Genomic DNA, 24957 nt, shown 5'->3' on the forward strand with positions numbered 1-24957 from the left:
TTGTCTCAGGCTGAGAGACTGGCCCCTACTAACCCAGTGCGATTGTCCTCAGAGTGGCGGGAAGACAGTGGTCATTTTCTGCATCTCCATGCCCCAGCTTATACAATAATTCTGTTCCTTTGCCATCCCTCCACACTGGACATGAGCACGTCAAAGCAGAGACAACGTCTTGTGTGATTCTGCATTCCAGTGCCTGGGAAATAACATGTTCAGTTAATAAATGTCATTTGTGGAGTTTAACTGGAAATTAAAGCCACATGCCTTATTATTCCACAGGAAGAGTTAATGAAAACAATACTTATACATTAATTTCTTTATTTTTTATTTTCTATTTTCTACCACATCTAGCAACAAGTTTAGAGAAGAATTGCCATTACATTAAAAAATCGCTCATTCTTATATGTGTCTACCTAAAAAATGTCCAAATCAGTAGAGAATTTTTATGAGTTCATTTGAGCCAAAATGAGGACAATTATCTGGAAGCCAAATCTCAACAAATTGAGAAAAGTACTCCATGTATGGCAGTTTTGCAGTGTATTTTACACATTAGAATGAAAAAAGGAGATGTAAGTAGGGTTAAGTGAAATCCATTGGTGCTTAATTGAAAGAGAAGGAGAAAGCAAAGTGAAGAAATCTGGGGCATTGGATAAAAAGCAAAATGCAGAGACCTACCTTGGTGGATATAGGGTAGTTAATAATTAACATTTATAGCACATAGTGATGGGGGTACAGGAAACCAGGGGACAATGAGGGGTTCTGAGGTGGGTATGTCCTGTGGGGTCTGAAAGGGATGGTTACTCTGAATACTCAAAGGTATGTTATCTTAGATGCAAAAAGACGACAGGAAGGCTCAATTAAGGCAAAGACTGACCTTTGTCAAGGAAGATACTGGCCTAGTACGTGACTAACACCATGGCCTGTTTTTAGTTAGGAATTCGTACATTCAGTCTGTCCTATGTGGTTATTTCTGGTCTCTGAGTTGGTCAGACCACTATGCAGGCCTCCCCAGAGCTTGTAAGGTATAGTAAGCGGCCCAGGCCCTTTCTCATCCAAACCTATATTCCCAGCAATCTGGGCCAACCTAGGGCTTAGCTCACACTCCATCTGCATGGGAATAAGCAGATTTGGGTACCTACATCTAAGAGAGACATAAACATTTGAGTCCCTCCCCTCCCCTGCCTGAAGTGCCCCAGAACACTCAGTTTTCTTTGCTAAAGCAATTGAAGTTGGAAGAAAGACAGCTTGGTGCCAGTCAGCTAGCTTTTGAATTTATTACCCTCTGTTTCACAGGCCTCCCACCACCAGGCTCAACAATAACTTTCCAATGTTTTTAGCCTGCCCAAAGTTCTGTGACCTCACTGCTGATGCCATTATTTCAGCTTTGGAGACCCCTTGACCCATCAGCCACAGCCACTCTGTGTACCTTTGGGCTGAGGTATGGAGTTGAGGCTGCATTGTCCTGGTCCTATTCTTCTCTCTCCACCCACAGGAGAATGTGCCACAACCAAGGTACCACCTGGGTGACCTGTTTTGACCCTGCCTTTCGTAGCTCAGCCTCATTGAACAGAGAGGAGAGTGAGAGACCCTACTCTCCCCTGGCACCCTCACCACCACCTAGGTGAGAGCATTTTCTGCCTGCTCACAGGAAGTCTTCTTGTTTCCAGTAACTCTCCTGTGAGGGCTCTTGTCCTTGCCCTGTCAGGGTGCCATACCCCCGTCAGCATCTCAGCTTGGGCACCATCACAGGCAGGCACTGTGAAGGGTCTGGGATTTCACCCTATTCGCAAGATAACGAGTTAGCCTATTACTGTTTCTGGGATGCAGGCAGAAGACCTTGTTGCTCTGGGCAGCAAGCAGCACCAGCAGGCTTCTGATGAGCATGAGATGTTTTCTGTGTGCCCCGAAGTCCCGTGGAGGGCGTGCAGATAGGCCTAGTTGGACGCTGAGGTGGATGCAGCAGGTTGGTGACTTAACTGAGGAACAGTGAGCTGTGGAATCTACCACTTTGATGGTGAGTGGTCAGCGAGGCTGCTCTTTGGTAAGAGGTTACTTCACCCCTCAGGGGGCTCAATGCAAACACAACCCTGAGAAATGGCCCCAAGGAGGAGGTGTCAGGGTCTGCTCCTCGGCCCATCAAGCAGAAAAGTATAGGAATGCTCAGCGTCCATGCTGACTGATTCTCTCAACATATGTGCAGGTTAAGATGAATTCTCTGATTTCAAGGAAGGAGACAAAGAGAATACAGATCAACATGGTTGAAGCAGCTTTCCAACCCTAAAGCTAGCTGCCTGAGTTCTGAACCTGCCTGGGAAAGCCTAGAGAGAAACATACTCATCCGCAGCCATGAGGGAGGATCAGGTGTGTCCTTGAATGTTCCCCATGTAAAGGAATTAAACTTCTAGCCTCACTCTTAGGGTTTAAGCTACTCTTCTTTTTGAAAAAAAAAGTATCATGAATTATTTGATACATATAAGAGACTATAGTTATAACTTCTGAAGCATAATAAAATGAACAACAATGAACCCATCACTACACTCAAGAATTATAGCCTCACAATACCCCTGAAGCTATCTCTGGGTTCCTCCAGACGTGTTGAGTGAACCCAAACAGCTAAAGCTGGGCTGGAATTGACCTCACATCCCAGAGCCCGTGGAAGACAACATGTCTTTTCAGTTCTTCAAAGAGGAGATTTTTAAAAATTCCAACTGAACAGCATGTGTACTAATACCTTTAGCCTACTGTGATCTTGGGCTCTTTTCCTCAATATATAGCACCTGAATAAAAAGGGTAAATAGAATAAGTAAGGCAAGATAGTACAGTGTTGGCTTTCTAGGCAGTCTTGTGGTGAAAGGGAACCCCAGGATTAGAGCAGGCAGTGAAGAGGAGAGGAAAGCAGGCAACTCTGTATCTGCAGGTAGTGGGATAAGCAGCCTGGAGTTGGTTCAAGAACTGGAAGTGTCAGGGGACTCACCCAGGACGTGCCTTGAGTAAGGAGGTAGAATGCCCAACACAAGTTCACTCACAGTAGGGTGGAATGACCAACACAAGTTCACCTACAAGGAAGGCTACAATGACCTAGCTCTCTTGCCTGCCATCCCAGTCATCTTCCCATCCTCACTGCCTGCTGGTCGCCACCCCCTGTCCCGCACCAGGAATCATTCTCCTGAGGTTCAGTTGTTTTTTATTTTGGTAAAACCCAGATAATGTAAAATTTACCATTTTAAAGTGTGCGATTCAGTGGCATTTATTGTATATACACTGTTGTGCAACCATCCCCACTATTAAATTCCATTAACATTATCATCAGCCCAAGAGGAAACTCTGTACCCATTAAGCAGTCACCTCCCATCCTTCCTCTTCCCCCAGGAACTGGCAACCAGGAATCTGCTTTCTGTTTCTGTGAATTTGCCTGTTCCAGGCATTTTACATACATGGATTCATATAACATAAGGTCTTTTGTGTCTGACTTCTTTCGCATGGCATAATCTTTCCAAGGTCCATCTATATTGTAGCATGTGTCAGTTTCTATTCCTATCTATGGCTAAATAACATCACATTGTATGGATATACCACTTTATTTACCCATTCATTGGTTTGTAGAGATTAAGGTTCTTTTCACCTTTTGCTTATTCAGAATAGTGTTGTCATGGAAATTCTTGGACTGATTTTTGTTTGAACACTTGCTTTTCAGTTCTTTTGAGTATATACTAAGGAGTGGCATTGCACAATCATGTAATAATTTCATGTTAACTTACTGAGGAACCACCAAAATATTCAAAACAGTACCAGCCTGCTGGTATCTTTCTCTACCAAAGTTGGAATAGATGAAAATAAGTTCATTTAACTGCATCGTGAAGCACTGGGTCTACTTGCCAAGAATATAATGAGTCACTTGGTTTTTAAGGAGGCTGCTAAAAACGTTCGGCAAGTCTCTTTAAAGGTGGGGGGCAAGTCTTAACATGTTTGGAAACACCTTGAGGAGTTAATGACAAAACTCTTCAGATTTAGTGTTCTGTATATACTATAGGTTGAGGCATGGTAGGAAATGTAAATAAAATAATTAAGAAAGGTTGTTGGTGTCATAGGCACTTACTTCTACAAAGGTAAACAAATGATAAAGAAAGGTCAAGCCCCCACNTAAAAACGTTCGGCAAGTCTCTTTAAAGGTGGGGGGCAAGTCTTAACATGTCTGGAAATACTTTGAGGAGTTAATGACAAAACTCTTCAGACTTAGTGTTCTGTATATACTATAGGTTGAGGCATGGTAGGAAATGTAAATAAAATAATTAAGAAAGGTTGTCGGTGCCATAGGCACTTACTTCTGCAAAGGTAAACAAATGATAAAGAAAGGTCAAGTCCCCACGTTGAACCTCTGCTCCCAGCCCTCCTTGCTAACAGTGGGCCCAGGACCCTCTCCACACTCCATCCTCCAAGGGGCCCACACTGGTGTTAGGTTTGTCCACAAACTTCAGTGAGACCAACAAATCCAATTACAGACTGGCAGGACGATTTTCTTTTTCTTTTCCTCCCTCAACTATAACTCTATTTTCATAAATCTGAACAGGGTGAATTTTAATTCATATTCAGTTCATCATTGCCTCAGCAAGAACGGTACCTTATTTTTTAACTCAGTAGAGCATTTACTGAATGTTTAGTGTATATAGAGTTGGGGCACAAAACTATTAAGAGATTATAGTGTAGCTCTAACAATTATTTGTTTTCCCTAGAAATCTTCATAATATGTACACATGCACATGTACCCCACGTTTTTCGTAAAAGGATTTCAGGCAGGCTGCTGTTAAATTTTTAGACTTCTACATGTGTCTTGTTTCCACTTTGTTTTCTTCCCTAAGACAATTAAGACTATAGGGCAGCGGGGAGAGAAAGAGTAGCCTGTATAAGAATCTTTAATATTTAACATAAGGGGGCAAATCCCAAGTGTCTTTATTCTTGAATAAATTTACTAAATGCCGAGTAATAATGAATCTACATTTTAAGAAATGTTTTAGTTGAAATAATTTTAGGTTTGCAGAAAAGTTGCAAAACTAGTGCAGAAAGTTTATGGGTAGCCTTGTTCAGCTGATGCTAACAATTTATAGTGATCAAAACCAGGAATTCAGCATCAGTATAATACTACTAACTAAATCACTGAGCTTCCTGGAACTTCACGAGTTGTTCTCATACTGTCCCTTTTATGTTTCAGGATCCAACCCAAGATCTTATATTGCAGTTAATTGTTGTGTCTCACTAGTTTCCTCCAGTCTGCGATGTTCCTCATTCTTTCCTTGGCTTTCACAATGGGTACTTTTGATAAGTACTGGTCAGTTATTTAGAAGTTCTCTCATTTTGGGTCTCTCCAGTGTTTTCTCATGATTAGTTTGAGATTGTGGGGGTTTTTTGGCATATTGTTCTTAAGCCACAGAATGCTACTGTGTTTTTGTCATTGCATCACATCAAAGACCCCAGATAATATTTTGCATGATGTATTTCTGGTGATATCAGTCTTGATCTCTCGGTTAAGGTGGTGTCCACCAGTTTCCTTCACTGTAAAGTTACAGTTTTTTCTTTTTTAACTGGTAAATATATTTGGGTAAATACTTTGAGACTGTCAATATCTTGCTTTTCTTAATCTTTTGCCCACTCATTTTGGTATCCATTGGTGGGGTCTTACATGCAACAATTGTTACTGTGGTGGTTGCCTAATCATGATTTTTTATCTCCTTCATTTCATCTATATTTGTTCATTGAAATATTTTATTGTTTTATATATTTATTTATTTAAATTTTTACATGAATATGGTGTCATGGACATTATAATCTATGGTTATAGTCTAGTACCACCATCATTTATTTTATGGCTTAAATTATTTTGGCTATTGGGATCTCCTTCCAGTTGGCTCCTATGTCCTTTTGACACACTCCATCTTTTATTGAATACTTGCTCATTTTCTGTTGTCTTAAGATATTCACATATATTTGCCCTGCCCCAGGCCTGGAATTAACCACTTATTCAAGGGGTTCTGATTCCTTTTGCTAGAAAATGGCATTTAGAAATCAGTTTCTGGGCTCTAGTTTTGCTCATTGCTTTGTCCCTTGTTCCCAGATCTTCTCGGCAAGGACATGTGTGTCCTTGAATAACCATGCTATGCAGGTAACTCATACCTGTGCTATGTCTACCTGTAAGTATATATATAGGGTGGGGTCAAAAGTAGGTTTACAGTTATTTATCAAAAGTAATATAATTAATAAATAATGCAAGAATAAACTCTGTGGCTTGCATACTCACAACCGTAACCTACTTTTGACCCAACCTGTATGCTAAACTATGAGTTCATACTGATACCTCTGATTCCAACCCAGTATGATATTTCCTCCCAGTCCTTCCCCTTTCTTTATTTGCAAGTTCTTTCTCAGATAGTGAGAAGCATTTCTTGGAGGCCCCCTGAATTCCTTGGCTCATGTTCCGTTCCTCCTTGTCTAAGCCAACAGTGTAGCATCTTCATGTGTCTCTAACTCTGACTCTCTTGCCTCTATCTTTCACTTAAAGGGACCTTTTGGATTACATTTGGCCCATCTGGGTAATTCCAGACAATCTCCCCATCTCAAAATCCTTTAGTTAACCACACCTGCAAAGTCCTTTTCTTCCATTAAGTTGATGTATCCCCAGGTTCAGGATATGGATTTCTCACGGGGGTGGGAAGGCTATTCTGCCTACCACGGGCACTTATTATTTCCAATAGTTACTATTATAAACAGTGCTACAATGAATAACCTTTGCTTTTATACTTTTGTACTGTTGGAGGTATATCTTCAAGGTAGACTTCTAGAAGTGGGATTGCTGGGTCAAAGGCAGGTGCTTCTTTGTTAGCATTGCCACAATTCCTTGCCTAAGTTGTGACTACCACCGTGGCCCACTTTTAGTTAGAAATTTTTATGTTCAGGCAACCTTATATTTGTTTACTTTAGGTCTCTGAGTTTGCACGTCCCACTGTAACTGAGCAGACTGGGCCTGGGTGACGTACACCTATCACCCTCTTCCCTTCAGGAAAGGCACAGCTATTAACTTGCCATTGTTATGCAAAGTATCTTAAATGCTGTATCATCCACTTCCACCCTCCTCCAGTCAAGAATTGTGGGGGATACCTTCTGCTATCTTCAGGAGACCCCGGTTCTTTACCCCCTAACACCACTATGCAGGCCTCCCCTAAGCTTTCAGGTTTAGTATGTGACCCCTTTGGAGGTCACACATATCACTCAAGCAAAAAGGACAAGGAGGCCCTATTTTATGTTACTTCAAGAAATTCTTGGCATTCTGTATAAATTGTAAAATGTCAAACTTCCTTTCTCAGTTCAGGCATTTTACCACCAACGTAAGGCCATGTTGAAATACCACTATTTGTCTTTGGGTTCTCTCCTTCCCTTTCTCCCTTTTACTCATTTTTCTATGTAAGGATCAATATGACCAGTGTTATCAAACCCAGGGATTCCCAAAGGCTGAGCTACCAATTAGGGCATGTTACTTCAGAACCACCTGATCAGAGTTTAAAAAAATGCAGATGTCTGGACTCCACCCATGGAGATTTTGAATCATGCTGTCTGGGGTACTGCCTAGATGTTTCTCTGGTTTTAAAGTTCCCCAGGGGGTTCTGAGGTGCAGGCAGGTTTGAGAACCACTTATCTGACTCCACAACACAAGACTGCTTTTTTCTTCTGCTACGGACTGTATCTGAGGAGACGAAACCTCATCTGAATCCGCGTGAGAACTGCGGATTTCTCTCACCTGAGATCGCGTTCTGGCGTCCCCTCCATTTGGACCCAGCAATGCGTCTGCTTCCCCAAATCTGAAGGCCAGAGGACACTGGTTCAGGCTTCAGGAGGTAGATTCCCCTCTTCATTTAGTCCTGGGAACGTGTTGTTGTCCTCATCAGTCCTGGTTACAGAGTCCCTGGGTAAAGCAGCTATATAATATTGTGATTTACTTTTTATTTTTTTAATCCTCACTTGAGGATATGTTTATTGATTTCAGAGGAGGGGGAGAGAAACATCAATGTGAAAGAAACATTGATCAGTTGCCTCCTGTACACACCCTGACCCCCTGACCGAGGACTGAACCCAAAAGCTTTTGGTGTGCAGCAGGCCACTCCATCCACCTGAGCCACCTGGCCAGGGCATGATACTATGCTTTATAATAAGACATATATATTTGTTTTTTTGGTCTTCATTTCTGGTATGAAGCTCTTAAAACCCTTGGAATTTCCTAAAGGTTGAGAGGTGTAAAGGTGCTTTTCATTCTTTTAATGAGGTAGCACAGCTGGACACACCTAAGGTAGGGGACTGGTTGCTGAAAGAACCAACCATGAGATTAAAGGGTTGGAACTTTCAGTCCCACCCCCCTGACCTCCAGGGAGGGCATCAGGGCTGGAGGTTGAATCAGTGACCAGTGGCCAGTGATTTAATCAGTCAGAGCTGTTAGTGAAGCCTCCATAAGAACCTGAAAGGGTTCAGAGAGCTTCCAGGTTGGGGGGTGAGAACACTTCCATGTGCCACTGTGCTGGGCCCAGTCTTCACTGTGTGGGAAGCACTTTGGTTTGGGAGGTTGCCCCACATGTCTCTTCATCTGGCTGGTGATTCCAATCCTTTACTACCCTTTTTAACAAACCAGTACTCTCGTAAGGAAATGGTTTTCCTGAGTTCTGTGAGCAGCTGTAGAAAATTAATCAAACACAAGGGCGGGGCTGTGGAAAGCTTCTGTCTGTAGCTGGTCAATCAGAAGCACAGATCACAGTCTGGACTTGTAATTGACATCTGAAGTGGAAGGCAGCCATGTTGGTCTGAATCCTCAACCTGTGGAATCTGATTCTATTTCCAGAAAGATAATGTCAGAATTGAGTAGAATTGTGAGACACACAGCTGGTGTCCAAAAGTTGCTTCATTGGTGGTATGAGAAAAATCCACCCCCCCCACACAGACACTGGCATTGGGTGCAGAATTTTGGGCTGGATCTGGGAATGGATCCTTTGGTTCCAAGTTGCTGGGACTATACCAGGTTCATATTACAGTCAGTCCAGGTGTCTGGGTCCAAGAGAGATGAGCCAGGATCAGGAAAAAGAAGAGACCTTGGGGAGCATGTAGATGATTTAGTGCCCTAGGTCTGCCTTGTCCTTGTCCCCCAGCTACCTGAAAAATGAGGTCAAGCCTGAGTCAGCATTAAGCAGTAGGCACATCTCAGGCACTTATACATTTTGTGTGTGTGTGTGTTTCAGAACTGTCTGAGGGAACAGAGACCCACTTGGACAGAAAACATAATTCTACAGAGGTATCTAGCCAAATCTGAGGCTAAGACCACAACTCAGAGTGTGGAAGGGACTAGAACAAGGACCAGGATGCCAGTTGAGGTTGTCTCTCTCTTGTTTGCTTCTTTCTTCATTTACTTCTCTGGACTACATGGTTAAAAATGCTCTCTGCCTTTCCACATACACATCGGCTTCCACAGTTATATTCTATATCTTCTTTCACATGAAGTCACTAACTTGCTATCTCTTAGATCTACTTCAAATGTCCGGAGGAAAAGAATCGGGTAGGCTTGGGGTCAAATGCCCAAGGGGGTTTGGAAGTAAGGTGACAGAGCACAGATATGGCCACTCAAAACCAATTTTTATCATCTGGAGAAGTTTCCAGAGAAGAAGTGGATCATTGTGTCCTAACAAGACACAAAGGTATCTTTTTATCTTGGATGGGGAGGAGGGGACAGATGCCTGATCTTGTGCTCTAAACCAGAAGAGCAGCTGCAATGTCAGAATTTTTCATGAGAATCTGAACTGCAGCTCCAGCCCGGGGCTGTCGACCAGGCCTAGGCCCTGGTCAGAGGTCTCTGCTTCCTCCCCACTACCTCTTTGAGTCAAGTTTCAGAGTACCTGTCCCCTTTCTGAGAGAATTTCCCTGCCTTCTCCTTTTGTCCGGGAGGGCACCCTAGAAAGCCAGGTTTCATTCTGTGTGACCCACCTCCCCCACCTGCTCAGTGGGCCAAAAAGCAGCCGACTTCTAGGTGGGTTCATGATGCAGGATATGGCTGCTTCAGGAAACTGAGTCAGCCCATCAGATGCTCGAGGCAGAAGCAGTTAGGAGGTTATGAGACTCATCATGGGAGACGGGGTGTTGAGGCAGCAGAGACTCAGGGAGAGCAAAATCAACAAGGGGGGGGAAAGAGGTTCAGACAAGAGGGAAGGAATGAGGAAATCCGAAGTGAGAGGTCACCAGGTGAGGAAGGCAGAGAGAAGCAGAGGCAGAGGGAGAGATAGCTCCATGAGGTGGCAAAGAAAGCAGCTGGTGCTGGTGTTATCTTGCTTCTGAGGTTTGAGGATTCCAGAGCCTCATCCATCCTTAAGCAGGCAAATTTGTTGAGGAGACTGAGTTCATTGAGACGTTTTACTTTTCTAGTGCCCTTTGTCAACAATATTCTGTTAAACCTCCCAGCCTGTGGGGAAGAGAGTGACTCATCATGGTCTCAGCTCAGTTTCACAATGTGCAGGTCACTTATGGCTCAGTCCAGTCCCGTGTTTCCTGAAAGCTTCTTGAGACCTAATTCACATACCCTACAACACACCCATCTAAAGCGCATCGTCCGGTGGTTTTCAGTATATGCACAGTCATGCAGCAATGACAACGGTTTAAAGACATTTTCATCACACCGAAAATGCTAAACAAAACCCCATACCCTTTATTATTCCCCCTCTAACTCCCCACATACCTCCAGTCCTAGGCAACCATAATTATTTTCTGTCTCTATAGATTTGTCTATTCCATATGGACATTTCATATCAATGGAATTATATAATATGTGGTCTTTTCGACTGGCTTCTTTCACTGAGCATAGTGTTTTCAAGGTTAATCCACATTGTAGCCTGTGTCAGTACTTCATTCCTTTGTAAGGCTGAATTATATTCCACTCCATGGGGACACCAAAATGTATTTGTCCATTCACTCATCAGTTGCTGAAAAGTTGAATCCTTTCTATTTTTGGCTACTATGAATGATGCTGCTGTAACCATTCATGTACGAGTTTTTGTGGGGACAGTTTTTTCCCTCCTGGATCTACAACTCAAAGTAGAACGCTGGGTCATACAGTAACTCTATACATGACGTTTTGGAGAACTGCCAGAGCCCAGTCCCATTTGAAATTCCAGTCGTGTATCCTTTTAAGATCTCCTCATTCTTCTCCCAGAACAGGCTAAACTTTTGGTTCTGCCCTCTTGGAGTGGGGGAGGGGCGTAGCCCCAGGCTCCATCTGCTTCCTCTGAAGTCAGAGGCTCAATGAGGGCCCAGGACACTTCCCTTCCTCTGCTTCATCTGCAGCCACAGAAACTGTTGGGGGCTTCAGTGGTTGTTGAGGGCGCAGGGAGCTGGAGTGCCCCCCGTTTTCTTCACCCCTAAAAACAACCCTACAGCTCTTCACCGCCCCCCCACCCCGATATATTTCAGTGAATCTCCCCCATTCAGAAACTCAGGCAAGAAGCAGATATTCATCTCTATGTAAGGACACTCTCAGACTCCAAGGATGTTTATCTAGCGTCCTCCTCTACCCAGGAATGCGAGGGAAAGAGGATAGTATAGGTTCCCTCCAGGCCCCCAGAACTTCCTCCTTAACTTGAATCCCTTTCTCATTTTTCATTGTTAAAGGCCACTGGACCAGGTCAACATCTTTCACTCCCTTCCTTCCCCTACTCTTTCCTGACCCAGTCCTACACCTGGGGGATTCACCTGAGGAATTAGAGCTTAATGAAACATGAAAGTAACTTTTTTTTCTCAACACGGTACTATCTTCCCAGTCATTTCTTTCCTATTCAGTAACCTGGGGGATGCTGGGGCAGGAATCAGACCTAATCCGTAGCTTACACCAACCTACTTGTGTTACAATGAACCACCCTCTTATCTGACTTCTTTTCAGGAAATGGACTATACCCCATCCTCCTTTCTTCTTAAAAACAAATGACCACCACAGTGGCTCTGGCTCGACTCTGTTTTCACACCTTCCCTTCCCTTATGTTAAGGAGAGTCCATCCTTAGCATGGGCTGACGATGACTCAAGGGAGGGCAATTTTCAGGGTGGCCCCACGTGGACTCCTCTCACCTCTCTCCCTTCTGGCTGTCTATGACTTGCTCCCACCTCTGAATCCCTTATTCCCATTTTTCAGAGAGGGGGTCTGTCATCCTTCCCTTTATCATCCCATTCCAGATAAATGCCTATCAAAACCTTGGTTCCTATGTTTGGGAAGGTTGCTGAGTACAGTTCTAGATAAACTGCTAGCTCCTTGTGGTTCTCACTCCTTCTTGAGCTCCTCCTTTTGGCCCATATTTCAGAACCCTGGGTGCATTTCTTTCTCAGTCTGTGCTGTGGATTTTTTTTATTGTTTTCCCTCCTATAAGGGCTAAGAGAGGACTTATTTTGGGGTCCTGAAATAGTTAACACTGATTTAGCACCTGCTTTGTTGAAAACGCTGTTCTAGGTGCTTTATGTGAACATTTACATTACATTGCATTGCATTATGTACATTGCATGACATTGCATTTGGAGGAAACTATTCCGGGAAGAAAGTATAGAAACGGTTGGAGTAGTTCTTACCCCCCTCTGCCTTGTACTCACAAGGTGATCCCGGTTAAGCTGCGTAATTCTGGTTAAGCAACTTTTTCTTCTATAAAATGGAGGGGGCATTGCAGACTGCTTGTATACACTGGTAAGATCATTGCTACATTTAATATAGTACAGTATTTATGACCTGAGTTCCAGTTTGCTGTTATCAATGTCATCCTACACACTGTTAAAAACAAAATTCATGTCTACAATGATCCTACCCTAAACCTGAACTTCTGTTGAAAAAGCTTAATATGGATCTGTCTTCTGAGATAGACCATTGTAATGAGAATAGCATTTTTAAAAATAAATTTTAAATAGGTTCTGAAAAAATTTTTTTAAATCAACTGAGTAAATCTTACTGGCTTTATTCAATTATTCACGAATCCTGCAGTATCCAATTTTGCAAATTGAAAGGGGCTCTGAGGCGCTGTAAGAAATGACAGATTCTCCTGGGCAGGAAGGAGCAGGAACAAAGAGATTATACCAGACGAAAAAGCAAATGTCTAGGACAAGGCCACTTTCCTTTAGGCCCTAAAGTCAAGGGGATGGCGGGTCTGGCACGCAGATGATCTAACTAGTGCTCAAAAAGCAATTCGTGACTGGCTGGTTTAAGATTCCATTTGGGGGAAGCCAAAACTATAATGAAGTCAAATCTGGATTTGGTGGCTGGGAGTCATAGCTTGACTGACTCCAATGTTTTGTTTGTGTGTTTCTTTGTTTCATTAATAACTGACTCCATTTTGAGACTGTCATCTTGTTTTTATGAACACACACACGCACACACAATTTAGCTATGCCTCTCAGTGATCTTTTATGATCAAGGGGACAAATCTAAATTAAATAAATTAGAAACAAACATAGTCATTTGCCAAGTTCTTTGGAATGCAGACTGGTGCAGCCACTGTGGAAAACAGCATGGAATTTCCTCAGAAAACTAAAAATTTGACTCAGCAATTCCACTTCTGGGATTATACCCTAAGAACCCTGAAACGTCAATCCAAAAGAACCTATGCACACCAATGTTCATAGCAGCACAATTTACAATAGCCAAGAGCTGGAAGCAACGTAGGTGCCCATCAGTAAACGAGTGGATCAAAAAACTATGGTACATTTATTTACACAATGGAATAAATGTTTTCTTGTTGCTGTTGTTTAGCAATATAACTATACACTCCATTACTGATTTTTAAAAACTATTTCCATGTCTTTACAAAAATAATTTGTGTTCATGGAAACTTATTAGAAAATAAAATACAAGCAAGAAGAAGAAACCAAAGAATCACCTATAAGTCCTCTACCTAGATACCCCTGCTAACATCTCAGTATCTCCCCCTCCAGTATTTTCTCAATCTGTATCTTCATACAGATTCACGAGGCAGGACACTAGTCTGAGTTTTATTTGGGCCCTGTTGTGAAAACACCTAGAGTCTTGTTGCAAGAGCACTTTTGTTCCAAACTGAGTATTTTCTCCTAAAGAAAGAACCCAAAGGAAAAGGTGAAGAAGGTGAGGAGGGGCAAGGGAACTTATCATATTTGCTGTGTATAATGTACACCCACATTTTTGACCCAAACTTTCAGGGGAAAAAACCCTTTCATTTTAATTTTTTAATTCAGTTATTTATTTATTTATATTTAGAAACAAAACCGATTATCGTATTCCAGGGTATTATGTTCATACAATCATTGTTATTGCTTTCTAGAGTGACACTTTTAACACATAAGCCCAAATACAACAATTAAAAACATTTATATAGATACAGAATTAGTACTACTCATGTAGATGCATATCCTTATTTTTCCCTCAAAATTTTGGGCAAAGAGGTGCACATTATACACGGCAAAATACGGCAGATGGGATAGGGAAGGGGAACAGGGCGTGGATATCTCCCTGCCAAAGAGGAACAGGCACTCTGGTGGGCAGTGCGGGATGCTCTGTAGACACTGAACTCTCAGAGCTCTGCAAGAAACCTGTGCCCATTCCTCAGGCTTCTGTGTTTCCACTACAGAAAGGGGCTTTTCAGTGGTAAGACTAAAACCAGGTGGCAAGGAAAGGTCAACTTGAATATGAACCTAGATGACCAGTCTCATTTCTAATGAAGTAAGCTGGTAAGCTAGGACAAACGAAATAAGGAAATGGAGATACAGTCATCCCTTGCTATATCGCAGTTCACTTATTGCGGCTTCACTGTATCATGGGTTTTTTAGCGAGGGATGACTGTATACTTCACTGGTGAGTACCCATATAGAATTTTGTATGTTGTTAAAATTATGTAGGTTTAAGAGTGTAGAAGGTGTTTAAGAGCATATGAAGTGTTTATAACAGTGTGGGAAAGGTTAATAAGAGAGTGGGAAAGGTTTATAGGAGTGTGGGAAGGGTTTATAAAGCCTTAAAATATATATAAATAATAAAATAAATATAACGCCACTACTTCTCAGATTCTCACCTATCGAGAGGGTCTCTGGAACGTAACTCCCGAGATAGGTGAGGGGTCACTATAATTCAATGGCCAAGCAGTTTACAGTCATCTAGTAAATCTCAAAATCTTATCTTCTCTCACCAAGCACACTTAAAAATAAATGGTTTACACTTCTCTTCCCAACCAGAGGGTAAATGGCTGAAATCACCCACTCAGGGAGAAGATAACAAAAATCCAACTGGTGTATTTTGAGCCAATCACCCCTGAGAATGAAGTCAGGGGATAAATCTCACTTTGGCTCATCAGCATAAAGCTGGTGAATATTCTATGGAGATCCTCCCCTAAAATCTCCCCGAACACCCAGCCTTGAAAATCTTTACAACAAAGGACACAGTGGGCTTTTCCTCTCCTCTCAGGAGCATGGCTGTGCCTTTCCCTTCCTTCTGTTCTTCTCCCCAGACATGCTACCTTTGTCCTTTCCCTCTTCTAAGCTCCAAGGGCCCTCTTTTGGTTTTTGTAACTTGTTTCCTGAGCCTGTGCAGCCCAACTGGGGTTACAGTTACCTCTGCAACTTTCCAAATAAACTTTGTCTTACAGAACAGAGGTCCAAACTTGCCTGTAACAGCTGGTGCCAGGACACCACCAATATCTTCAATAACACTCCCCTACAATCCCCCTGGGCTCGTAGAAGTGGAGTCAGCAGAGATGGGACTCTGACGCTCAGACAGAGTGTGTGTACTTAACCACATCTCCTTAATGTTTTCTTGTCTTTTCTCCATGTTGCCTCCAAGTCACCTGCCTAACTGTTTTTCTTCTGAAAAAGCAGCATTCTTCTTTCTTCCTTCTTAGTGTTTTTACTCCATCCCTCAAAGAAGAAACATTGAAACTTGTAGCTACAATTGGGAGTGACTGCCTAAATGCCAAGAATGGGGCTGTGTCTGTGCAACTGACAAAAGATTACTCCATGACAACTGTTTCTTTCCGTGTAAAATTGATAGGCGAACTCAAGAGTGAAAGATTTTAGCCATAGTTGATAGGGTTAAGTAAGTAATGCATGAGGAAAGCTGTGACTCCAGGAACTGGAATGCCTGACTCCAAACTTTGTGCCCAAACGGGGTCTGCTTTTGTGGAGATGGTATCTGACTTGCTGATCAACAGATAAAGAAGAACCAGGAAAATTGCCTCCAGACTGCAACTCTTATAGTAAATGGGGTGCAGAGCAGGGGGCTCCTGAAAATAGCAGAGCATATGTCCCACAAACCTTGACTGGGGGAAGGAGGAAGCGGGGGAGATATTTTGCATAACAATGACAAGTTAATAGCCATACCTTTCTTGAAGGAGAGAGGACTGCCGCCCAAGGCAAAAGATGTACCTGATTCTGAGAGCATTTAGGAACTCGTGACAGCCCGGGGGAGCTTACACAGCAACTACACTAGAGTCACGCTGACCAGCAGCAGCAGCGCATTCCCCGAGTTCTTCCTATGCTGTCTCCTGCCTCAAAGCGATTCCGAAAGCAAAATCGAAACTCAGTAGGCTGGGCTTCAACTAGTTCCTTAAAAGCAGTTCCACGTTAGAAGGTAATGATGTCATTTATTCTTGTTTAATGTGCTCCTGACCACGAGGACTATCCGATGACTTTTACCTACGTGCCCTTGTTCCTCGCGTGTCTCTGCCAGCTAGAAGGAATCCTGGCTTGGAATTACTGGTTGTTGCAGTGATCTAGGGGGCAACCTGGGTTTTTTTGTTTATGTTTTGTTTTCTTTTGGCTGTTTGTTTAGTTGGCATCTAAAAAGGAATCTGATGCAAAGAGCAACTTCTGTTTTCTTTTTCTTTGCCTGAGGAGCAAGTGCCAAGCCCTGAAGTGAGTATCAAATGGGTTGACATTCTCTGGTACTTTGTGTTGGTCTTGTAAAAAATGAAGAGGCTGCCACAGTGGGGTAAGTGTGGACACACTTTCTCTCCACATCACTGGAGGCAGGAGAAATTCTGCTTCAAACATTGGGCTCAGGGCAGAAACAAGCTAATTTCCTCCTGTTCCCAAAATAACAGCATTTATCTTGCTTGTCCTTATGCTTATTATTATTATTTTTTAAAAAGATTTTATTTATCTTTAGGGAGGAAAGGAAGGAGAGAAGGAGAGAAACATCAATGTATGGTTGCCTCTGGTGAGTCTCCTGCTGGGAACTGGCCTGCAACCCAGGCATGTGCCCAGACTGGGAATCGAACCTCGATCATGTGGTTTGCAGGCCCACACTCAATCCACTGGGCTACACCAGCCAGGGCTGCTTATTATTATTGTTGGGTGGTGTCATGAGGTGAGCTATTCAATTGGCCAAAGAGTTTGTTGTTTTGTTTTGGTATTTTTTTGTAAGATGGCTCTAGTAGTACTTAGTTATCTTTAACTTCATTGGAAACAATTTTGTTAGATTGTATTGTGACAGCTGTCATATCGTTGTGCATTTTCTATGTATGTATTTTTTCAATTTGTCAACTGACTATATTTTTATACTACCTTCCAGTTATGAAACCCTATTTTACATGTTTATAGTAACAGCTACAATACCACCATTTATCTTTATTTTAACTTAACATATTATCAGAGACATTTTAAGGTGTAATTTTCATAGTGATATTTTAGTTATTTCTCTTGTGTTTTCAAAAGTTTGTTTAGCAAACCATACCGAAACATTTCTTTTTTTAAAATGTATTTAATTATTTTTCAGGTACAGTTTTCTGTCTATTACTCCCATCCCATCCCACCCCCCATGCTCCCCCTCCCTCCCATTTCTACCCTTCTCAGTTGTTGTCCATGTATCCTTTATGTATGTTCCTCTAAATCCCTCCCCTATTTCCCCTGAAATTCCCTCCCCTCTCCCCTCTGGTCACTGTCAGCCTGTTCTCTATTTCATTGTCTTTGGTTATATTTTGCTTGCTTGCTTGTTTGTTTTGTTGTTTAGCTTCCTGTTAAAGGTGAGATCATATGGTATTTGTCCTTCAACACCTGGCTTATTTCACTCAGCATAATGCTTTCCAGTTCCATCCATGTTGTTGCAAAAGGTAGGAGCTCCTTCTTTCTGCAGCATAGAATTCCATTGTGTATATGTACCATAGTTTTTTGATCCATTCATTTACTGATGGGCACCTAAGTTGCTTCCAACTTTTGGCTATTGTAAACTGTGCTGCTATGAACATTGGTGTGCATAGGTTCTTTGGGATTGGTGTTTTAGGGTTCTTAGGATACAATCCTAGCAGTGGAATTGCTGGGTCAAAAGGCAGGTCCAATTTTAGTTTTCTGAGAAAATTCCATACTGTTTTCCATAATGGTTGTACCAGTCTGCAATCCCACCAACAGTGGGCCAGAGTGCCCTTCCGAAACATTTCTTTAATTCATTTTTCTATTTCATTTCTCAAAGTGTCATGGAAATGCTAATAAAATTTCTAATCATCATCCGATAACTAGTTGATAGTTATTTAGTTGATTGTTGATATAGCCGCTAGTTGACACTTCATTTGCTTGTGTAGCCTAATTGCAGTTTTTGTCAGAGTGTTTGAAAGGCACATCCTGAAAATAACTTGCAGGCCCTATTGTTATCCTCACACATCTGGATGCCCAGGGGCCCCAGGGCTGGAGCCACTGACTTGAAGGGTCACCTCTCACAGGAATGTTTCTGGTGGAGTGTGATCATTTTCTAAACTATGAGATCATTTTTTTTCTTTTTTAAAAAATGTATTTTATTGATTATGCTCTTACAGTTGTCCCAATTTTCCCCCTTTGCCTGTTCCACCAAGCACACCCCATTCCCTCCAGCAATCCCCCCTCCCTTAATTCATGTTTATGGGTCATGCATATAAGTTTTGTGGCTTCTCCATTTCCGATACTATTCTTAACATCCCCCTGCCTATTCTGTACCTACCAATTTGTACTTCCTAATCCCTGAACCTTTTCCCTGATTCTGCCCCACCCCCCTCCCAACAGATAACCCTCCAAATGATTTCCATATCTATGATAGATAGATCTGTTTCCATTCTGCTTGTTTGCTTAGTTTGTTTTTTAGATTTAATTGTTGATAGTTGTGAATTTATTGCCATTTTAATGTCCATAATTTTGATCTCCTTCTTTAAAGGCACTTAAATAATTGCCTTTAACATTTTATATGATAAAGTGTTGGTGATAATGAACTCCTTTAGCTTTGCCTTGTCTGGGAAGCTGTTTATCTGCACTTTGATTCTAAAGGATAGTTTTGCTGGGTAGAGTAAAGTTTTGCCTTGGAACCCTGGGTTTGGATGGTCTGGTGTGGGGCTGGGATCCTTCACTCCTGAGGTATCCCTGATTTTTGTCCCCCACACATAGATGTAGGACTGCCCATCCCTCATCTTCAAGTCTCTACATCTCTGCTCCTTCTATCTATCTGGATAAATGCGACTTCTTTAATTCCTTGGTTGGTGCACTTCTGTACAGCTTGATTTTCTGATGATTCTGGGTGAGAGTTGTTTTGTAGTTCAGTTGTAACTTTTGCTGTGGTTGTGCAAGGAGACGAGCGATGTTTACCTATGCCTCCATCTTGACTGGAAATCTCAGCATGCACTTTTAAAAAACCTTATCAGAATTGGTGAAATTTTGTGTAGACATTTTAATATTGAAGGTGGAAGAGAATAAGTAACATTTTTAGCATGTTATGCTTTATTATTTCAAGAAAGGTGAAAACACAACTGAAATGCAAAAATGGGTTTGTGCAGTGTATGGAGAAGGTGCTATGACTGATCAAATGTGTCAAAAGTTGTTTGCAAAGTTTCGTGCTGTAGATTTTTCACTGGATGATGCTCCACCGTCGGGTAGACCAGTTGAAGTTGATAGTGATCAAAACAAGATACTAATTAAAAACAATGAACATTATACAACATGGGAGGTAGCCAACACACTCAAAGTATCCAAATCAATAAAGTTACAGGTGAAAATGAAAAATGCATCTTTTATTTTATGGAAAAAAATACTGACTTTTTGGCCAACCCAATAAATGTGCACTGAAAAAAAAATTAACTAATTTTGAGATTATCTTTCAGCTTGGAATTTTTGTAGGGATAATGGAAGCCAAAAAATTGTTTTTTCTACATCTGACATCTGTTTTGAATCAATCCCTTTGGCAGGCAGTCTAGCCTGTGTTTACAAGCTAGCCTGTGTTTACAAGCCATGCTCTAAAAGTAAGTTGTTTAAAAATGATAACTGCATTAACTTATACTATAGCCAACTACTATTTTAAAATAGTGTGTTTTGGGGGCCTACTAAAAGGCTCATTTTTTATATGAAGTGTAGAGAGGAAGATTAACTAAATGAAAGAGAAGTGCAATTATTGCTCACCACCTGGGTGCACATAGTAGAAACGAGATGACAGCGGTCTCATGTAAGAGGGGGTTGAAGTGAGGAAGTCAAGTTTGAGTGAAATTGCCTATTAAATAGGTTCTTCTAACACTGAAATCCTCTGGTTTGATGGAAGAGAATCATAGACAAAAATGACAAAATGCACAGTAAGCGTATTCAGTGTGAGCAGTAACTGTTGCATCAGGAGTCAACTGCTCCTAGACCTGAGTGTTCTCCAGCTCCCTCCCTCCCAAGTCCAAGATTTTATGACTAAATGAACCATATAGCTTTTGCCATTCAAAACTGGTTTATTCGCCTTCATTACCTAACCTCTCACTATCAGAAGGACCTTCCTTGTCTTATTCCTGGATTTCGTCTGTTCGTGGGCCTTTCCATTAAACTGGAGTCCCTTACAAGCAACCTTTTGTAGGTTCTCTGAATCCCAAGCACCTAGGACAATGCCTCGCCACACACACAGGTGCTGAGTTGTTGAATTAATTGATCTGATGAAATGGCAGTTGAATCACCAGATGTGAGATATTTGTGTAACATACAGGAGGCAGTTTGGGGTTGATGCTAATGTCTTTGGAGATAGTATTATTGGTCACATTCAGGGTTGATTCACTTTACAATGCATTGGACGTAGATTGTTGTCTGTCATTTTTATTCCGCATGGCAATACCCAAATACACCGCATGCCTTAACTGCTTCGTACTTAAGTTACCAAGTAATGAAGCAGCCTGACCTTCTATTGTCACACCCTGACCTCCTGCAGCAGGGCTCCTTTTAGGTCATTTGTGTTCCTCTAGTCTTCAAATGACTCACAGAACTGCAAGACAGATAAAGGAATTTGAAAGGTTATCCAGCCCCAGTCACCGGAATGCCTTCCAGCTGTCTATCACTTCCGGGAGCTTATTCCCTGTTCTTATTCTCCAGACGTCACTATTGTCAGGATTTTTCTCCCTGGAGTCTGCAACACTGTGATGAGGGAGCTTCTCATACTCCTAGGGCCATTTTTTAAATTTTTATTTATTGATTTTTAGTCAGAGAGAGAGAGAATGAGAAACAAACAAAACACTGATTTTGTTGTTCCACTTATCTTTGCTTTCCTTGTATGTGCCCTGACCAGAGAGCAAACGGACAAACCTTGGCATATCAGGATGGCACTCTAACTGAGCTACTTGGCCAGGGACTGAGACCATTTCTTCTCTGCCTTCCCTTGTCTCCTACTTCTGCTCTCCAACTTTTGGGGGCATTCCTCAGAATTCAGACCTTTTCTTTCTAGTTTCACATTTTATAGTCTCCCCCTCAGAAAGATAATGCATTTTGTAACATCAATTAACATCTACATATTTTTTAACGATTTTATTTATTGATTTTTAGAAAGAGGGAAAGGGAGGGGAAAAGGCAGAGAAACATCAATGTGAGAGAGAAACATAGATCAGTTGCCTCTCATACTTTCCCTGACTGAGGACAAAACCTGCAACCCAAAAATGTGTCCTAAACTGGAATCAAACTGGTGACCTTTCGCTTTGTGGGTTGATGCCCAACCAACAAAGCCACACTGGTCAGGGCAACATCTGAATGTTTGAAATAACTTGTTCATCTTTATCTCTAGCCCTAAATTGTGTCCCAAACTATACATACGTTTTTCTTGAATGCCTTGCATTACTTCATGACTCAAACCTAACTCATCTTTCCTCTAAAAAATTAGCTCTTATATCTTATTTTCTCTCTTTCTTTTGCAAATGATTTACTTCCATTTTTTTATGTTTTTTTTAAATTGCTGTTCAGTTACAGTTGTCCCTATTTTTCACCCCTTGATCTCCCTTGCCCCATCCACACCCACTCCCAAAGACAATGCCCTCCCCATTGTCCTTGTCCATGGGTCCTTTGTACATGTTCCTCTTCTTTTCCGTTATCCCCCTTCTCCAACCTTTCTGGTCCTTATCAGTTTGTTCTTTATTTCCACGTCTCTAGTTCTTTTTCGCTCATTTGTTTGTTTTGTTGAATAGGTTCCACTTACAGGTGAGATCTTATGGTATTTGTCTTTTGCCATCTGGCTTAATCACTTAGCATAATGCTCTCCAATTCCATCCACGCTGTGATGAAGGGTAGGAGCTCCTTCTTTCTTGCTGCTGCATAGAATTCCATTGTGTAAATCTACCACAGTTTTTTGATCCACTCTTACTGATGGGTACTTAGGCTGTTTCCAGCGCTTGGCTATTGTAAATAATGCTGCTGTGATCATTGGGGTGCATAGGTTCTTTTGAATAGGTGTTTCAGGATTCTTAGGGTACAATCCCAGAAGTGGAATTGCTGGATCAAAAGGCAGTTCCATGTTTAGTTTTCTGAGAAAATTCCATACTGTTTCCCACAGTGGCTACACCAGTCTGCATTCCCAGCAACAATATACTAGGGTTCCTTTTTCTTCACAACCCCACCAGCACTTGTTTGTTGATTTGTTTATAATGGCCATTCTGACCCGTGTGAAGTGATATCTCATTGTGGTTTTAATTTGCATCTCTCTGCTGACTAGTGATGCTGAGCATCCTTTTATGTCTCTGGGCCCTCTGTATGTCTTCCTTGGAGAGAAGTGTCTGTTCAGGTCCTTTGCCCATTGTTTAATTGGATTGTTTGTCTTCCTGGTGTAGAGTCATGTGAGTTCTTTATATATTTTGGAGATCAAACCCTTGTCCCAGGTATCATTGGCAAATATGTTTTCCCATATGGTTTGTTCTCTTTTTTGCTAATATTTTCTTTAGCCATGCAGAAGGTTTTTAATTTGATATAGTCCCATTTGTTTATTCTTTCCTTTATATCCCTTGCCCTGGGGGACACATTGGTGAAAATATTTCTGCATGGGGATAAAATATTTCTGAAAATATTTACCTGTCTGGGTTCTCCTCTAGGACTTTTATGGTGTCACAATTTATATTTAAGTCTTTTATCCCTCTTGAGTTTATTTTCATATATGGTGTAAGTTGGTGGTCGAGTTTCATTTTTCTGCATATACCTGCCCAGATCTCCCAACACCATTTATTGAAGAGGCTAATTTTACTCCATTTTATGCTCCTGCCCCCTTTGTCAAATATTAATTGATCATATACACTTGGGTTTATTTCTGGGCTCTCTGTTCTGTTCCATTGATCTATGTGTGTTCTTATGCCAATACCAGGCTCTTTTGATTACAGTGGCCTTGTAGTATAGTTTGATATCAGGTATTTGATCCCCCCTACTTTGTTCTTCTTCTCAAAATTGCTGAGGCTATTTGGGGTCATTTATGGTTCCATAAAAATTTTTGAAATATTTGTTTTAGATCTGTGAAACATGTTACTAATATTTTAATGGGATTGTGTTAAATCTATAAATTGCTTTGGGTAGTATGGGTATTTTAATGTTCTTAATTCTTCTAATCCATGAGCATGGTACGTGCTTCCATTTGTTTGTGTCTTCCTTAATTTCTTTCTTCAGCATTGCATAGTTTTCTGAGTATAGGTTTTTACCTCCTTGGTGAAGTTTATTCCTAGTGTCTTTATTTTTCTTGTTGCTATAGTAAATGGGATTTTTTACCTAATTTGTGTTTCCGATATTCCATTGTTGGTGTACAAAAATGCCCTTAATTTCTGAATATGGACTTTGTATCTGCCATTTTGCCAAATTCACTTATTAGGTTGAGTAGTTTTTTGATGGAGTCCATAAGGTTTTCTGTGCACACTGTCATGTCGTCTGCCAACAGTGACAGTTTTGCTTCCTCCTTTCCAATTTGGGTGTCTTTTACTTCTTTTTCTTTTCTGATCCCGGTGATGAGAACTTCCAACACTATGTTCACTAGAAGTGGTGAAAGTGGACACCCTTGTTTTGTGCCTGATCTTAGGGGAAAGCTTTTAGTTTTTGTCTGTTGAATATGATGTTGGCTGTAGGTTTCTCGTATATGGACTTTATTATGTTGAGGAATGCTCCCTCTACTCCCACTTTGCTGAGTGTTTTTATCATAAATGAGTGCAGCACTTTATCAAATCTTTTCCCACATCTATTGCTATAATCATGTGATTTTTGTTTTTCATTTTGTTTGTGATATATTACATTTATTGATTGTGACTATTGTACCATCATTGCATTCCTAGGGTGAATCCCACTTGATCATGGTGTATGATATTTTTAATGTATTGCTGGGTGTGTTTTGCCAATATTTTGTTGAGGATTTTAGCATCTATGTTCATCAGTGATATTGGCCTGTAGTTTTATTTCTTTGCTGTGTCTTTATCTGGTTTTGGAATTAGGAGGTCAGGAGTCTTCCCTTTTCTTGGATTTTTTTGTAATAGTTTGAGCAGGATAGGGGTTAGCTCTTCCCTAAATGTTGTATAAAATTCTCTCATGAAGCCATCTGGTCCAAGGCTCCTGTGTGCTGGGAGTTTTTGGATCACTGCTTTCACTTCACTAGCTGTTATTGGCTTATTCAAGCTTTATGTGTCTTTCTGATTCAGTTTTAGAAGATTGTATGTTTCTAGAAATTTGTCCATTTCACCCGTTTTCAATTTTCTTGGCATATG

At 41.4% G+C, this 24957-nt stretch overlaps 1 protein-coding gene and 1 non-coding gene across 6 annotated transcripts in view; both read left to right on the top strand.

Moving 5' to 3' along the window:
- The window catches only part of PDCD1LG2 (programmed cell death 1 ligand 2), a 100602-nt gene that overhangs the window by 17068 nt on the left and 58577 nt on the right, over positions 1 to 24957 (top strand). For 2 of the 5 annotated variants that reach the window (XM_037036332.1, XM_037036336.1), the window contains exon 1: positions 16967 to 16985. The exons of 1 other annotated variant lie outside the window; for it this stretch is intronic. The gene's annotated coding sequence lies outside the window, so the exon portion shown is untranslated. 2 more of the 5 variants (XM_037036334.1, XM_037036333.1) reach the window with 2 other exon arrangements.
- On the top strand, positions 12832 to 12902 carry LOC118980045 (small nucleolar RNA SNORD50). Its single transcript, XR_005065041.1, has one exon. It is a non-coding gene; the product is annotated as a small nucleolar RNA SNORD50 (small nucleolar RNA).

Source organism: Sturnira hondurensis, unplaced genomic scaffold (assembly GCF_014824575.4).
Source record: "Sturnira hondurensis isolate 20B ecotype Veracruz unplaced genomic scaffold, ASM1482457v3 Scaffold0022824, whole genome shotgun sequence".
NCBI classification, from domain to species: domain Eukaryota; kingdom Metazoa; phylum Chordata; class Mammalia; order Chiroptera; family Phyllostomidae; genus Sturnira; species Sturnira hondurensis.